Source organism: Pseudophryne corroboree, chromosome 3, assembly GCF_028390025.1.
Source record: "Pseudophryne corroboree isolate aPseCor3 chromosome 3, aPseCor3.hap2, whole genome shotgun sequence".
Lineage (NCBI taxonomy): Eukaryota > Metazoa > Chordata > Amphibia > Anura > Myobatrachidae > Pseudophryne > Pseudophryne corroboree.
This window is the reverse complement of record NC_086446.1, coordinates 330,015,756-330,031,648: the sequence shown is the minus strand read 5'-3', so window position 1 is coordinate 330,031,648 and position 15,893 is coordinate 330,015,756. Positions and strand designations below refer to the sequence as shown.

Genomic DNA, 15,893 nt, shown 5'->3' with positions numbered 1-15,893 from the left:
TGAAGCCACTCAAAGTTACTTAGACAAAATGGAATCTACAGTTTACCCAATATACCACCAAATGGTTGACAGTTTACTAAATATGCATAAGTATATACTTTTTTTTATGGATTGGCAAAAGAAAAATTCACTTGATGCTTTTGACTCAGGCAATTGACATCAATCAGATAATGGAACCATGGTATTTAAAAGAACCTGAGAAGATGGGCTCGTCTGCGATTTAATCCCAGGACCTCTCGCACCCTAAGCGAGAATCATACCCCTATACCAACGAGCCTACTGTTCATGTATTTTCATGTATACTAATGAAATTGGAAGTGAAACTGTTGGAATACATTAGTATTTTAAAATACTATCAGATAATTGAACTAAGCACTTTTAAAGAACCTGAGAAAACAGGCTTATCCAGGATATGAACCTGGGACCTTTTGCACCCGAAGCAAGAATCATACACCCTGACCAACAAGCCACTAGCCAAATAATTTCTTATTCAGTTTTTAACATTTTTAAAGTAAAACTCTAATTATTTAAGAAAAAATGCAAATAACTGGAGAAAACACACAATTTCATTTAATGAAGATGAAACATTTTAAAAATAACATAACAACTTAAAACAAAAAATGTGTATGTAGCATTGCAAAAATAATAACTTAAGGTTACTTGTTATCCAAGTATGTATATTAGAAATGTGCAGTGCCAATATTTAGAGGTCCCAATAGAGTTTGGACTTTTTTTGATAGTTGGAACCTAAGACTTGTCACATACTGTGTGCAACTCAAGCATGCAGACCCAGAAGAAAGACAAAATAAACACCTGCAATTTATTGTTGATCTTTTTGTTAGTCATAATGATACTATTCTTTTAAGCCACTCAGGGTTATTTAGAAAAAAGAAAAGTAAGAGAAAAACCTGTAATTTCATTTTGACAGTTTTTTGTTAGTCAAAATTAGACTTTTAAGCCACTCAAGGTTACTTAGACAAAATGGAATCTATAGTTTACCCAATATACCACCAAATGGTTGACATTTTACTAAGTATGCATAAGTATATACCTTTAAAAGATGGGCTCATCCGGGATTTGTACCGGGGATCTCTCGCACCCTAAGCAAGAATCAACGAGCCCACTGTGCATGTCTTTTTTATGTATATTAATGAAATTGTAAGTAAAACTGTTTGTATACATTAGTGAGTATTTTAAAATGCTATTAAATACTATCAGATATTAAGGACTTTAAAAGTACATGAAGAGATGGGCTCGTCCGGGATTTGAACCCGGGACCTCTCGCACCCGAAGCAAGAATCATACCCCTAGACCAACGAGCCATCTGCCTAAGGTCTTCTCATTCAGATTTTACAATTTTTAAAGTAAAACTCAAATTATTTAATAAAAAAATGCAATAAGCTGGAAAAAAAAGATGTTACATTTTAAAAATACCATAACTTTTTAAAAAAATTATTTGTAGCATAGCTAAAATGTTTCCTTAAGGTCAATTTTTGGTCCAAGTGTGCATATTTGGAAATTTCAGTGCCAAGATTTATGGGTTTCTATAGAGTTTTAACTTTTCTAATAGCTGGAACCTAAGACTTGTCTCATACTGTGTGCAACTTAAGCATACAGACCAAGAAGAAAGAAAAAAACAAAAACCTGCAATTAATTGTTGACCTTTTTGTTTGTCAAAAAGAGACTATTCTTTTAAGCCACTCATTGTTTCTTAGAAAAAAGCAAGGTAAGAGAAAAACCTGTAATTTCATTTTGACTGTTTTTTATTTGTCAAAATGAGACTTCTTTGAAGCCACTCAAAGTTACTTAGACAAAATGGAATCTACAGTTTACCCAATATACCACCAAATGGTTGACAGTTTACTAAATATGCATAAGTATATACTTTTTTTATGGATTGGCAAAAGTAAAATTCACTTGATGCTTTTGACTCATGCAATTGACATCAATCAGATAATGGAACCATGGTATTTAAAAGAACCTGAGAAGATGGGCTCGTCTGCGATTTAATCCCAGGACCTCTCGCACCCTAAGCGAGAATCATACCCCTATACCAACGAGCCTACTGTTCATGTATTTTCATGTATACTAATGAAATTGGAAGTGAAACTGTTGGAATACATTAGTATTTTAAAATACTATCAGATAATTGAACTAAGCACTTTTAAAGAACCTGAGAAAACAGGCTCATCCAGGATATGAACCTGGGACCTTTTGCACCCGAAGCAAGAATCATACACCCTGACCAACAAGCCACTAGCCAAATAATTTCTTATTCAGTTTTTAACATTTTTAAAGTAAAACTCTAATTATTTAAGAAAAAATGCAAATAACTGGAGAAAACACACAATTTCATTTAATGAAGATGAAACATTTTAAAAATAACATAACAACTTAAAACAAAAAATGTGTATGTAGCATTGCAAATAATAACTTAAGGTTACTTGTTATCCAAGTATGTATATTAGAAATGTGCAGTGCCAATATTTAGAGGTCCCAATAGAGTTTGGACTTTTTTTGATAGTTGGAACCTAAGACTTGTCACATACTGTGTGCAACTCAAGCATGCAGACCCAGAAGAAAGACAAAATAAACACCTGCAATTTATTGTTGATCTTTTTGTTAGTCATAATGATACTATTCTTTTAAGCCACTCAGGGTTATTTAGAAAAAAGAAAGGTAAGAGAAAAACCTGTAATTTCATTTTGACAGTTTTTTGTTTGTCAAAATTAGACTTTTAAGCCACTCAAGGTTACTTAGACAAAATGGAATCTATAGTTAACCAATATACCACCAAATGGTTGACATTTTACTAAGTATGCATAAGTATATACCTTTAAAAGATGGGCTCATCCGGGATTTGTACCGGGGATCTCTCGCACCCTAAGCAAGAATCAACGAGCCCACTGTGCATGTCTTTTTTATGTATATTAATGAAATTGTAAGTAAAACTGTTTGTATACATTAGTGAGTATTTTAAAATGCTATTAAATACTATCAGATATTAAGGACTTTAAAAGTACATGAATAGATGGGCTCGTCCAGGATTTGAACCCGCGACCTCTCGCACCCGAAGCGAGAATCATACCCCTAGACCAACGAGCCATCTGCCTAAGGTCTTCTCATTCAGATTTTACCATTTTTAAAGTAAAACTCAAATTATTTAATAAAAAAATGCAATAAGCTGGAAAAAAAGATGTTACATTTTAAAAATACCATAACTATTTAAAAAAATTATTTGTAGCATAGCTAAAATGTTTCCTTAAGGTCAATTTTTGGTCCAAGTATGCATATTTGGAAATTTCAGTGCCAAGATTTATGGGTTCCTATAGAGTTTTAACTTTTCTAATAGCTGGAACCTAAGACTTGTCTCATACTGTGTGCAACTTAAGCATACAGACCAAGAAGAAAGAAAAAAACAAAAACCTGCAATTAATTGTTGACCTTTTTGTCTGTCAAAAAGAGACTATACTTTTAAGCCACTCATTGTTTCTTAGAAAAAAGCAAGGTAAGAGAAAAACCTGTAATTTCATTTTGACTGTTTTTTATTTGTCAAAATGAGACTTCTTTGAAGCCACTCAAAGTTACTTAGACAAAATGGAATCTACAGTTTACCCAATATACCACCAAATGGTTGACAGTTTACTAAATATGCATAAGTATATACTTTTTTTTATGGATTGGCAAAAGAAAAATTCACTTGATGCTTTTGACTCAGGCAATTGACATCAATCAGATAATGGAACCATGGTATTTAAAAGAACCTGAGAAGATGGGCTCGTCTGCGATTTAATCCCAGGACCTCTCGCACCCTAAGCGAGAATCATACCCCTATAACAACGAGCCTACTGTTCATGTATTTTCATGTATACTAATGAAATTGGAAGTGAAACTGTTGGAATACATTAGTATTTTAAAATACTATCAGATAATTGAACTAAGCACTTTTAAAGAACCTGAGAAAACAGGCTCATCCAGGATATGAACCTGGGATCTTCTGCACCTGAAGCAAGAATCATACACCCTGACCAACAAGCCACTAGCCAAATAATTTCTTATTCAGTTTTTAACATTTTTAAAGTAAACTCTAATTATTTAAGAAAAAATGCAAATAACTGGAGAAAACACACAATTTCATTTAATGAAGATGAAACATTTTAAAAATAACATAACAACTTAAAACAAAAAATGTGTATGTAGCATTGCAAAAATAATAACTTAAGGTTACTTGTTATCCAAGTATGTATATTAGAAATGTGCAGTGCCAATATTTAGAGGTCCCAATAGAGTTTGGACTTTTTTTGATAGTTGGAACCTAAGACTTGTCACATACTGTGTGCAACTCAAGCATGCAGACCCAGAAGAAAGACAAAATAAACACCTGCAATTTATTGTTGATCTTTTTGTTAGTCATAATGATACTATTCTTTTAAGCCACTCAGGGTTATTTAGAAAAAAGAAAAGTAAGAGAAAAACCTGTAATTTCATTTTGACAGTTTTTTGTTAGTCAAAATTAGACTTTTAAGCCACTCAAGGTTACTTAGACAAAATGGAATCTATAGTTTACCCAATATACCACCAAATGGTTGACATTTTACTAAGTATGCATAAGTATATACCTTTAAAAGATGGGCTCATCCGGGATTTGTACCGGGGATCTCTCGCACCCTAAGCAAGAATCAACGAGCCCACTGTGCATGTCTTTTTTATGTATATTAATGAAATTGTAAGTAAAACTGTTTGTATACATTAGTGAGTATTTTAAAATGCTATTAAATACTATCAGATATTAAGGACTTTAAAAGTACATGAAGAGATGGGCTCGTCCGGGATTTGAACCCGGGACCTCTCGCACCCGAAGCAAGAATCATACCCCTAGACCAACGAGCCATCTGCCTAAGGTCTTCTCATTCAGATTTTACAATTTTTAAAGTAAAACTCAAATTATTTAATAAAAAAATGCAATAAGCTGGAAAAAAAAGATGTTACATTTTAAAAATACCATAACTTTTTTAAAAAATTATTTGTAGCATAGCTAAAATGTTTCCTTAAGGTCAATTTTTGGTCCAAGTGTGCATATTTGGAAATTTCAGTGCCAAGATTTATGGGTTTCTATAGAGTTTTAACTTTTCTAATAGCTGGAACCTAAGACTTGTCTCATACTGTGTGCAACTTAAGCATACAGACCAAGAAGAAAGAAAAAACAAAAACCTGCAATTAATTGTTGACCTTTTTGTTTGTCAAAAAGAGACTATTCTTTTAAGCCACTCATTGTTTCTTAGAAAAAAGCAAGGTAAGAGAAAAACCTGTAATTTCATTTTGACTGTTTTTTATTTGTCAAAATGAGACTTCTTTGAAGCCACTCAAAGTTACTTAGACAAAATGGAATCTACAGTTTACCCAATATACCACCAAATGGTTGACAGTTTACTAAATATGCATAAGTATATACTTTTTTTATGGATTGGCAAAAGTAAAATTCACTTGATGCTTTTGACTCATGCAATTGACATCAATCAGATAATGGAACCATGGTATTTAAAAGAACCTGAGAAGATGGGCTCGTCTGCGATTTAATCCCAGGACCTCTCGCACCCTAAGCGAGAATCATACCCCTATACCAACGAGCCTACTGTTCATGTATTTTCATGTATACTAATGAAATTGGAAGTGAAACTGTTGGAATACATTAGTATTTTAAAATACTATCAGATAATTGAACTAAGCACTTTTAAAGAACCTGAGAAAACAGGCTCATCCAGGATATGAACCTGGGACCTTTTGCACCCGAAGCAAGAATCATACACCCTGACCAACAAGCCACTAGCCAAATAATTTCTTATTCAGTTTTTAACATTTTTAAAGTAAAACTCTAATTATTTAAGAAAAAATGCAAATAACTGGAGAAAACACACAATTTCATTTAATGAAGATGAAACATTTTAAAAATAACATAACAACTTAAAACAAAAAATGTGTATGTAGCATTGCAAATAATAACTTAAGGTTACTTGTTATCCAAGTATGTATATTAGAAATGTGCAGTGCCAATATTTAGAGGTCCCAATAGAGTTTGGACTTTTTTTGATAGTTGGAACCTAAGACTTGTCACATACTGTGTGCAACTCAAGCATGCAGACCCAGAAGAAAGACAAAATAAACACCTGCAATTTATTGTTGATCTTTTTGTTAGTCATAATGATACTATTCTTTTAAGCCACTCAGGGTTATTTAGAAAAAAGAAAGGTAAGAGAAAAACCTGTAATTTCATTTTGACAGTTTTTTGTTTGTCAAAATTAGACTTTTAAGCCACTCAAGGTTACTTAGACAAAATGGAATCTATAGTTTACCCAATATACCACCAAATGGTTGACATTTTACTAAGTATGCATAAGTATATACCTTTAAAAGATGGGCTCATCCGGGATTTGTACCGGGGATCTCTCGCACCCTAAGCAAGAATCAACGAGCCCACTTTGCATGTCTTTTTTATGTATATTAATGAAATTGTAAGTAAAACTGTTTGTATACATTAGTGAGTATTTTAAAATGCTATTAAATACTATCAGATATTAAAAGTATATGAAGAGATGGGCTCGTCCAGGATTTGAACCCGGGACCTCTCGCACCCGAAGCGAGAATCATACCCCTAGACCAACGAGCCATCTGCCTAAGGTCTTCTCATTCAGATTTTACCATTTTTAAAGTAAAACTCAAATTATTTAATAAAAAAATGCAATAAGCTGGAAAAAAAGATGTTACATTTTAAAAATACCATAACTATTTAAAAAAATTATTTATAGCATAGCTAAAATGTTTCCTTAAGGTCAATTTTTGGTCCAAGTATGCATATTTGGAAATTTTAGTGCCAAGATTTATGGGTTCCTATAGAGTTTTAACTTTTCTAATATCTGGAACCTAAGACTTGTCTCATACTGTGTGCAACTTTAGCATACAGACCAAGAAGAAAGAAAAAAACAAAAACCTGCAATTAATTGTTGACCTTTTTGTTTGTCAAAAAGAGACTATTCTTTTAAGCCACTCATTGTTTCTTAGAAAAAAGCAAGGTAAGAGAAAAACCTGTAATTTCATTTTGACTGTTTTTTATTTGTCAAAATGAGACTTCTTTGAAGCCACTCAAAGTTACTTAGACAAAATGGAATCTACAGTTTACCCAATATACCACCAAATGGTTGACAGTTTACTAAATATGCATAAGTATATACTTTTTTTTATGGATTGGCAAAAGAAAAATTCACTTGATGCTTTTGACTCAGGCAATTGACATCAATCAGATAATGGAACCATGGTATTTAAAAGAACCTGAGAAGATGGGCTCGTCTGCGATTTAATCCCAGGACCTCTCGCACCCTAAGCGAGAATCATACCCCTATACCAACGAGCCTACTGTTCATGTATTTTCATGTATACTAATGAAATTGGAAGTGAAACTGTTGGAATACATTAGTATTTTAAAATACTATCAGATAATTGAACTAAGCACTTTTAAAGAACCTGAGAAAACAGGCTTATCCAGGATATGAACCTGGGACCTTTTGCACCCGAAGCAAGAATCATACACCCTGACCAACAAGCCACTAGCCAAATAATTTCTTATTCAGTTTTTAACATTTTTAAAGTAAAACTCTAATTATTTAAGAAAAAATGCAAATAACTGGAGAAAACACACAATTTCATTTAATGAAGATGAAACATTTTAAAAATAACATAACAACTTAAAACAAAAAATGTGTATGTAGCATTGCAAAAATAATAACTTAAGGTTACTTGTTATCCAAGTATGTATATTAGAAATGTGCAGTGCCAATATTTAGAGGTCCCAATAGAGTTTGGACTTTTTTTGATAGTTGGAACCTAAGACTTGTCACATACTGTGTGCAACTCAAGCATGCAGACCCAGAAGAAAGACAAAATAAACACCTGCAATTTATTGTTGATCTTTTTGTTAGTCATAATGATACTATTCTTTTAAGCCACTCAGGGTTATTTAGAAAAAAGAAAAGTAAGAGAAAAACCTGTAATTTCATTTTGACAGTTTTTTGTTAGTCAAAATTAGACTTTTAAGCCACTCAAGGTTACTTAGACAAAATGGAATCTATAGTTTACCCAATATACCACCAAATGGTTGACATTTTACTAAGTATGCATAAGTATATACCTTTAAAAGATGGGCTCATCCGGGATTTGTACCGGGGATCTCTCGCACCCTAAGCAAGAATCAACGAGCCCACTGTGCATGTCTTTTTTATGTATATTAATGAAATTGTAAGTAAAACTGTTTGTATACATTAGTGAGTATTTTAAAATGCTATTAAATACTATCAGATATTAAGGACTTTAAAAGTACATGAAGAGATGGGCTCGTCCGGGATTTGAACCCGGGACCTCTCGCACCCGAAGCAAGAATCATACCCCTAGACCAACGAGCCATCTGCCTAAGGTCTTCTCATTCAGATTTTACAATTTTTAAAGTAAAACTCAAATTATTTAATAAAAAAATGCAATAAGCTGGAAAAAAAAGATGTTACATTTTAAAAATACCATAACTTTTTAAAAAAATTATTTGTAGCATAGCTAAAATGTTTCCTTAAGGTCAATTTTTGGTCCAAGTGTGCATATTTGGAAATTTCAGTGCCAAGATTTATGGGTTTCTATAGAGTTTTAACTTTTCTAATAGCTGGAACCTAAGACTTGTCTCATACTGTGTGCAACTTAAGCATACAGACCAAGAAGAAAGAAAAAAACAAAAACCTGCAATTAATTGTTGACCTTTTTGTTTGTCAAAAAGAGACTATTCTTTTAAGCCACTCATTGTTTCTTAGAAAAAAGCAAGGTAAGAGAAAAACCTGTAATTTCATTTTGACTGTTTTTTATTTGTCAAAATGAGACTTCTTTGAAGCCACTCAAAGTTACTTAGACAAAATGGAATCTACAGTTTACCCAATATACCACCAAATGGTTGACAGTTTACTAAATATGCATAAGTATATACTTTTTTTATGGATTGGCAAAAGTAAAATTCACTTGATGCTTTTGACTCATGCAATTGACATCAATCAGATAATGGAACCATGGTATTTAAAAGAACCTGAGAAGATGGGCTCGTCTGCGATTTAATCCCAGGACCTCTCGCACCCTAAGCGAGAATCATACCCCTATACCAACGAGCCTACTGTTCATGTATTTTCATGTATACTAATGAAATTGGAAGTGAAACTGTTGGAATACATTAGTATTTTAAAATACTATCAGATAATTGAACTAAGCACTTTTAAAGAACCTGAGAAAACAGGCTCATCCAGGATATGAACCTGGGACCTTTTGCACCCGAAGCAAGAATCATACACCCTGACCAACAAGCCACTAGCCAAATAATTTCTTATTCAGTTTTTAACATTTTTAAAGTAAAACTCTAATTATTTAAGAAAAAATGCAAATAACTGGAGAAAACACACAATTTCATTTAATGAAGATGAAACATTTTAAAAATAACATAACAACTTAAAACAAAAAATGTGTATGTAGCATTGCAAATAATAACTTAAGGTTACTTGTTATCCAAGTATGTATATTAGAAATGTGCAGTGCCAATATTTAGAGGTCCCAATAGAGTTTGGACTTTTTTTGATAGTTGGAACCTAAGACTTGTCACATACTGTGTGCAACTCAAGCATGCAGACCCAGAAGAAAGACAAAATAAACACCTGCAATTTATTGTTGATCTTTTTGTTAGTCATAATGATACTATTCTTTTAAGCCACTCAGGGTTATTTAGAAAAAAGAAAGGTAAGAGAAAAACCTGTAATTTCATTTTGACAGTTTTTTGTTTGTCAAAATTAGACTTTTAAGCCACTCAAGGTTACTTAGACAAAATGGAATCTATAGTTAACCAATATACCACCAAATGGTTGACATTTTACTAAGTATGCATAAGTATATACCTTTAAAAGATGGGCTCATCCGGGATTTGTACCGGGGATCTCTCGCACCCTAAGCAAGAATCAACGAGCCCACTGTGCATGTCTTTTTTATGTATATTAATGAAATTGTAAGTAAAACTGTTTGTATACATTAGTGAGTATTTTAAAATGCTATTAAATACTATCAGATATTAAGGACTTTAAAAGTACATGAATAGATGGGCTCGTCCAGGATTTGAACCCGCGACCTCTCGCACCCGAAGCGAGAATCATACCCCTAGACCAACGAGCCATCTGCCTAAGGTCTTCTCATTCAGATTTTACCATTTTTAAAGTAAAACTCAAATTATTTAATAAAAAAATGCAATAAGCTGGAAAAAAAGATGTTACATTTTAAAAATACCATAACTATTTAAAAAAATTATTTGTAGCATAGCTAAAATGTTTCCTTAAGGTCAATTTTTGGTCCAAGTATGCATATTTGGAAATTTCAGTGCCAAGATTTATGGGTTCCTATAGAGTTTTAACTTTTCTAATAGCTGGAACCTAAGACTTGTCTCATACTGTGTGCAACTTAAGCATACAGACCAAGAAGAAAGAAAAAAACAAAAACCTGCAATTAATTGTTGACCTTTTTGTCTGTCAAAAAGAGACTATTCTTTTAAGCCACTCATTGTTTCTTAGAAAAAAGCAAGGTAAGAGAAAAACCTGTAATTTCATTTTGACTGTTTTTTATTTGTCAAAATGAGACTTCTTTGAAGCCACTCAAAGTTACTTAGACAAAATGGAATCTACAGTTTACCCAATATACCACCAAATGGTTGACAGTTTACTAAATATGCATAAGTATATACTTTTTTTTATGGATTGGCAAAAGAAAAATTCACTTGATGCTTTTGACTCAGGCAATTGACATCAATCAGATAATGGAACCATGGTATTTAAAAGAACCTGAGAAGATGGGCTCGTCTGCGATTTAATCCCAGGACCTCTCGCACCCTAAGCGAGAATCATACCCCTATAACAACGAGCCTACTGTTCATGTATTTTCATGTATACTAATGAAATTGGAAGTGAAACTGTTGGAATACATTAGTATTTTAAAATACTATCAGATAATTGAACTAAGCACTTTTAAAGAACCTGAGAAAACAGGCTCATCCAGGATATGAACCTGGGATCTTCTGCACCTGAAGCAAGAATCATACACCCTGACCAACAAGCCACTAGCCAAATAATTTCTTATTCAGTTTTTAACATTTTTAAAGTAAACTCTAATTATTTAAGAAAAAATGCAAATAACTGGAGAAAACACACAATTTCATTTAATGAAGATGAAACATTTTAAAAATAACATAACAACTTAAAACAAAAAATGTGTATGTAGCATTGCAAAAATAATAACTTAAGGTTACTTGTTATCCAAGTATGTATATTAGAAATGTGCAGTGCCAATATTTAGAGGTCCCAATAGAGTTTGGACTTTTTTTGATAGTTGGAACCTAAGACTTGTCACATACTGTGTGCAACTCAAGCATGCAGACCCAGAAGAAAGACAAAATAAACACCTGCAATTTATTGTTGATCTTTTTGTTAGTCATAATGATACTATTCTTTTAAGCCACTCAGGGTTATTTAGAAAAAAGAAAAGTAAGAGAAAAACCTGTAATTTCATTTTGACAGTTTTTTGTTAGTCAAAATTAGACTTTTAAGCCACTCAAGGTTACTTAGACAAAATGGAATCTATAGTTTACCCAATATACCACCAAATGGTTGACATTTTACTAAGTATGCATAAGTATATACCTTTAAAAGATGGGCTCATCCGGGATTTGTACCGGGGATCTCTCGCACCCTAAGCAAGAATCAACGAGCCCACTGTGCATGTCTTTTTTATGTATATTAATGAAATTGTAAGTAAAACTGTTTGTATACATTAGTGAGTATTTTAAAATGCTATTAAATACTATCAGATATTAAGGACTTTAAAAGTACATGAAGAGATGGGCTCGTCCGGGATTTGAACCCGGGACCTCTCGCACCCGAAGCAAGAATCATACCCCTAGACCAACGAGCCATCTGCCTAAGGTCTTCTCATTCAGATTTTACAATTTTTAAAGTAAAACTCAAATTATTTAATAAAAAAATGCAATAAGCTGGAAAAAAAAGATGTTACATTTTAAAAATACCATAACTTTTTTAAAAAATTATTTGTAGCATAGCTAAAATGTTTCCTTAAGGTCAATTTTTGGTCCAAGTGTGCATATTTGGAAATTTCAGTGCCAAGATTTATGGGTTTCTATAGAGTTTTAACTTTTCTAATAGCTGGAACCTAAGACTTGTCTCATACTGTGTGCAACTTAAGCATACAGACCAAGAAGAAAGAAAAAACAAAAACCTGCAATTAATTGTTGACCTTTTTGTTTGTCAAAAAGAGACTATTCTTTTAAGCCACTCATTGTTTCTTAGAAAAAAGCAAGGTAAGAGAAAAACCTGTAATTTCATTTTGACTGTTTTTTATTTGTCAAAATGAGACTTCTTTGAAGCCACTCAAAGTTACTTAGACAAAATGGAATCTACAGTTTACCCAATATACCACCAAATGGTTGACAGTTTACTAAATATGCATAAGTATATACTTTTTTTATGGATTGGCAAAAGTAAAATTCACTTGATGCTTTTGACTCATGCAATTGACATCAATCAGATAATGGAACCATGGTATTTAAAAGAACCTGAGAAGATGGGCTCGTCTGCGATTTAATCCCAGGACCTCTCGCACCCTAAGCGAGAATCATACCCCTATACCAACGAGCCTACTGTTCATGTATTTTCATGTATACTAATGAAATTGGAAGTGAAACTGTTGGAATACATTAGTATTTTAAAATACTATCAGATAATTGAACTAAGCACTTTTAAAGAACCTGAGAAAACAGGCTCATCCAGGATATGAACCTGGGACCTTTTGCACCCGAAGCAAGAATCATACACCCTGACCAACAAGCCACTAGCCAAATAATTTCTTATTCAGTTTTTAACATTTTTAAAGTAAAACTCTAATTATTTAAGAAAAAATGCAAATAACTGGAGAAAACACACAATTTCATTTAATGAAGATGAAACATTTTAAAAATAACATAACAACTTAAAACAAAAAATGTGTATGTAGCATTGCAAATAATAACTTAAGGTTACTTGTTATCCAAGTATGTATATTAGAAATGTGCAGTGCCAATATTTAGAGGTCCCAATAGAGTTTGGACTTTTTTTGATAGTTGGAACCTAAGACTTGTCACATACTGTGTGCAACTCAAGCATGCAGACCCAGAAGAAAGACAAAATAAACACCTGCAATTTATTGTTGATCTTTTTGTTAGTCATAATGATACTATTCTTTTAAGCCACTCAGGGTTATTTAGAAAAAAGAAAGGTAAGAGAAAAACCTGTAATTTCATTTTGACAGTTTTTTGTTTGTCAAAATTAGACTTTTAAGCCACTCAAGGTTACTTAGACAAAATGGAATCTATAGTTTACCCAATATACCACCAAATGGTTGACATTTTACTAAGTATGCATAAGTATATACCTTTAAAAGATGGGCTCATCCGGGATTTGTACCGGGGATCTCTCGCACCCTAAGCAAGAATCAACGAGCCCACTTTGCATGTCTTTTTTATGTATATTAATGAAATTGTAAGTAAAACTGTTTGTATACATTAGTGAGTATTTTAAAATGCTATTAAATACTATCAGATATTAAAAGTATATGAAGAGATGGGCTCGTCCAGGATTTGAACCCGGGACCTCTCGCACCCGAAGCGAGAATCATACCCCTAGACCAACGAGCCATCTGCCTAAGGTCTTCTCATTCAGATTTTACCATTTTTAAAGTAAAACTCAAATTATTTAATAAAAAAATGCAATAAGCTGGAAAAAAAGATGTTACATTTTAAAAATACCATAACTATTTAAAAAAATTATTTATAGCATAGCTAAAATGTTTCCTTAAGGTCAATTTTTGGTCCAAGTATGCATATTTGGAAATTTTAGTGCCAAGATTTATGGGTTCCTATAGAGTTTTAACTTTTCTAATATCTGGAACCTAAGACTTGTCTCATACTGTGTGCAACTTTAGCATACAGACCAAGAAGAAAGAAAAAAACAAAAACCTGCAATTAATTGTTGACCTTTTTGTTTGTCAAAAAGAGACTATTCTTTTAAGCCACTCATTGTTTCTTAGAAAAAAGCAAGGTAAGAGAAAAACCTGTAATTTCATTTTGACTGTTTTTTATTTGTCAAAATGAGACTTCTTTGAAGCCACTCAAAGTTACTTAGACAAAATGGAATCTACAGTTTACCCAATATACCACCAAATGGTTGACAGTTTACTAAATATGCATAAGTATATACTTTTTTTTATGGATTGGCAAAAGAAAAATTCACTTGATGCTTTTGACTCAGGCAATTGACATCAATCAGATAATGGAACCATGGTATTTAAAAGAACCTGAGAAGATGGGCTCGTCTGCGATTTAATCCCAGGACCTCTCGCACCCTAAGCGAGAATCATACCCCTATACCAACGAGCCTACTGTTCATGTATTTTCATGTATACTAATGAAATTGGAAGTGAAACTGTTGGAATACATTAGTATTTTAAAATACTATCAGATAATTGAACTAAGCACTTTTAAAGAACCTGAGAAAACAGGCTTATCCAGGATATGAACCTGGGACCTTTTGCACCCGAAGCAAGAATCATACACCCTGACCAACAAGCCACTAGCCAAATAATTTCTTATTCAGTTTTTAACATTTTTAAAGTAAAACTCTAATTATTTAAGAAAAAATGCAAATAACTGGAGAAAACACACAATTTCATTTAATGAAGATGAAACATTTTAAAAATAACATAACAACTTAAAACAAAAAATGTGTATGTAGCATTGCAAAAATAATAACTTAAGGTTACTTGTTATCCAAGTATGTATATTAGAAATGTGCAGTGCCAATATTTAGAGGTCCCAATAGAGTTTGGACTTTTTTTGATAGTTGGAACCTAAGACTTGTCACATACTGTGTGCAACTCAAGCATGCAGACCCAGAAGAAAGACAAAATAAACACCTGCAATTTATTGTTGATCTTTTTGTTAGTCATAATGATACTATTCTTTTAAGCCACTCAGGGTTATTTAGAAAAAAGAAAAGTAAGAGAAAAACCTGTAATTTCATTTTGACAGTTTTTTGTTTGTCAAAATTAGACTTTTAAGCCACTCAAGGTTACTTAGACAAAATGGAATCTATAGTTTACCCAATATACCACCAAATGGTTGACATTTTACTAAGTATGCATAAGTATATACCTTTAAAAGATGGGCTCATCCGGGATTTGTACCGGGGATCTCTCGCACCCTAAGCAAGAATCAACGAGCCCACTGTGCATGTCTTTTTTATGTATATTAATGAAATTGTAAGTAAAACTGTTTGTATACATTAGTGAGTATTTTAAAATGCTATTAAATACTATCAGATATTAAGGACTTTAAAAGTACATGAAGAGATGGGCTCGTCCGGGATTTGAACCCGGGACCTCTCGCACCCGAAGCAAGAATCATACCCCTAGACCAACGAGCCATCTGCCTAAGGTCTTCTCATTCAGATTTTACAATTTTTAAAGTAAAACTCAAATTATTTAATAAAAAAATGCAATAAGCTGGAAAAAAAAGATGTTACATTTTAAAAATACCATAACTTTTTAAAAAAATTATTTGTAGCATAGCTAAAATGTTTCCTTAAGGTCAATTTTTGGTCCAAGTGTGCATATTTGGAAATTTCAGTGCCAAGATTTATTGGTTTCTATAGAGTTTTAACTTTTCTAATAGCTGGAACCTAAGACTTGTCTCATACTGTGTGCAACTTAAGCATACAGACCAAGAAGAAAGAAAAAAA

General features: G+C 32.5%; 9 non-coding genes across 9 annotated transcripts; all 9 read right to left on the bottom strand.

Moving 5' to 3' along the window:
- Positions 1 to 1,250: 1,250 nt before the first annotated feature.
- Positions 1,251 to 1,322, bottom strand: TRNAP-CGG (transfer RNA proline (anticodon CGG)). Its single transcript has one exon. It is a non-coding gene; the product is annotated as a tRNA-Pro (tRNA).
- A 1,711-nt stretch (positions 1,323 to 3,033) lies between these two features.
- On the bottom strand, positions 3,034 to 3,105 carry TRNAP-CGG (transfer RNA proline (anticodon CGG)). The gene has a single exon. It is a non-coding gene; the product is annotated as a tRNA-Pro (tRNA).
- Positions 3,106 to 4,818: 1,713 nt separating this feature from the next.
- TRNAP-CGG (transfer RNA proline (anticodon CGG)) lies at positions 4,819 to 4,890 on the bottom strand. Its single transcript has one exon. It is a non-coding gene; the product is annotated as a tRNA-Pro (tRNA).
- A 1,702-nt stretch (positions 4,891 to 6,592) lies between these two features.
- Positions 6,593 to 6,664, bottom strand: TRNAP-CGG (transfer RNA proline (anticodon CGG)). The gene has a single exon. It is a non-coding gene; the product is annotated as a tRNA-Pro (tRNA).
- A 1,714-nt stretch (positions 6,665 to 8,378) lies between these two features.
- TRNAP-CGG (transfer RNA proline (anticodon CGG)) lies at positions 8,379 to 8,450 on the bottom strand. Its single transcript has one exon. It is a non-coding gene; the product is annotated as a tRNA-Pro (tRNA).
- Positions 8,451 to 10,161: 1,711 nt separating this feature from the next.
- On the bottom strand, positions 10,162 to 10,233 carry TRNAP-CGG (transfer RNA proline (anticodon CGG)). The gene has a single exon. It is a non-coding gene; the product is annotated as a tRNA-Pro (tRNA).
- Positions 10,234 to 11,946: 1,713 nt separating this feature from the next.
- On the bottom strand, positions 11,947 to 12,018 carry TRNAP-CGG (transfer RNA proline (anticodon CGG)). Its single transcript has one exon. It is a non-coding gene; the product is annotated as a tRNA-Pro (tRNA).
- A 1,702-nt stretch (positions 12,019 to 13,720) lies between these two features.
- TRNAP-CGG (transfer RNA proline (anticodon CGG)) lies at positions 13,721 to 13,792 on the bottom strand. Its single transcript has one exon. It is a non-coding gene; the product is annotated as a tRNA-Pro (tRNA).
- A 1,714-nt stretch (positions 13,793 to 15,506) lies between these two features.
- TRNAP-CGG (transfer RNA proline (anticodon CGG)) lies at positions 15,507 to 15,578 on the bottom strand. Its single transcript has one exon. It is a non-coding gene; the product is annotated as a tRNA-Pro (tRNA).
- Between the last annotated feature and the right edge of the window lie 315 nt (positions 15,579 to 15,893).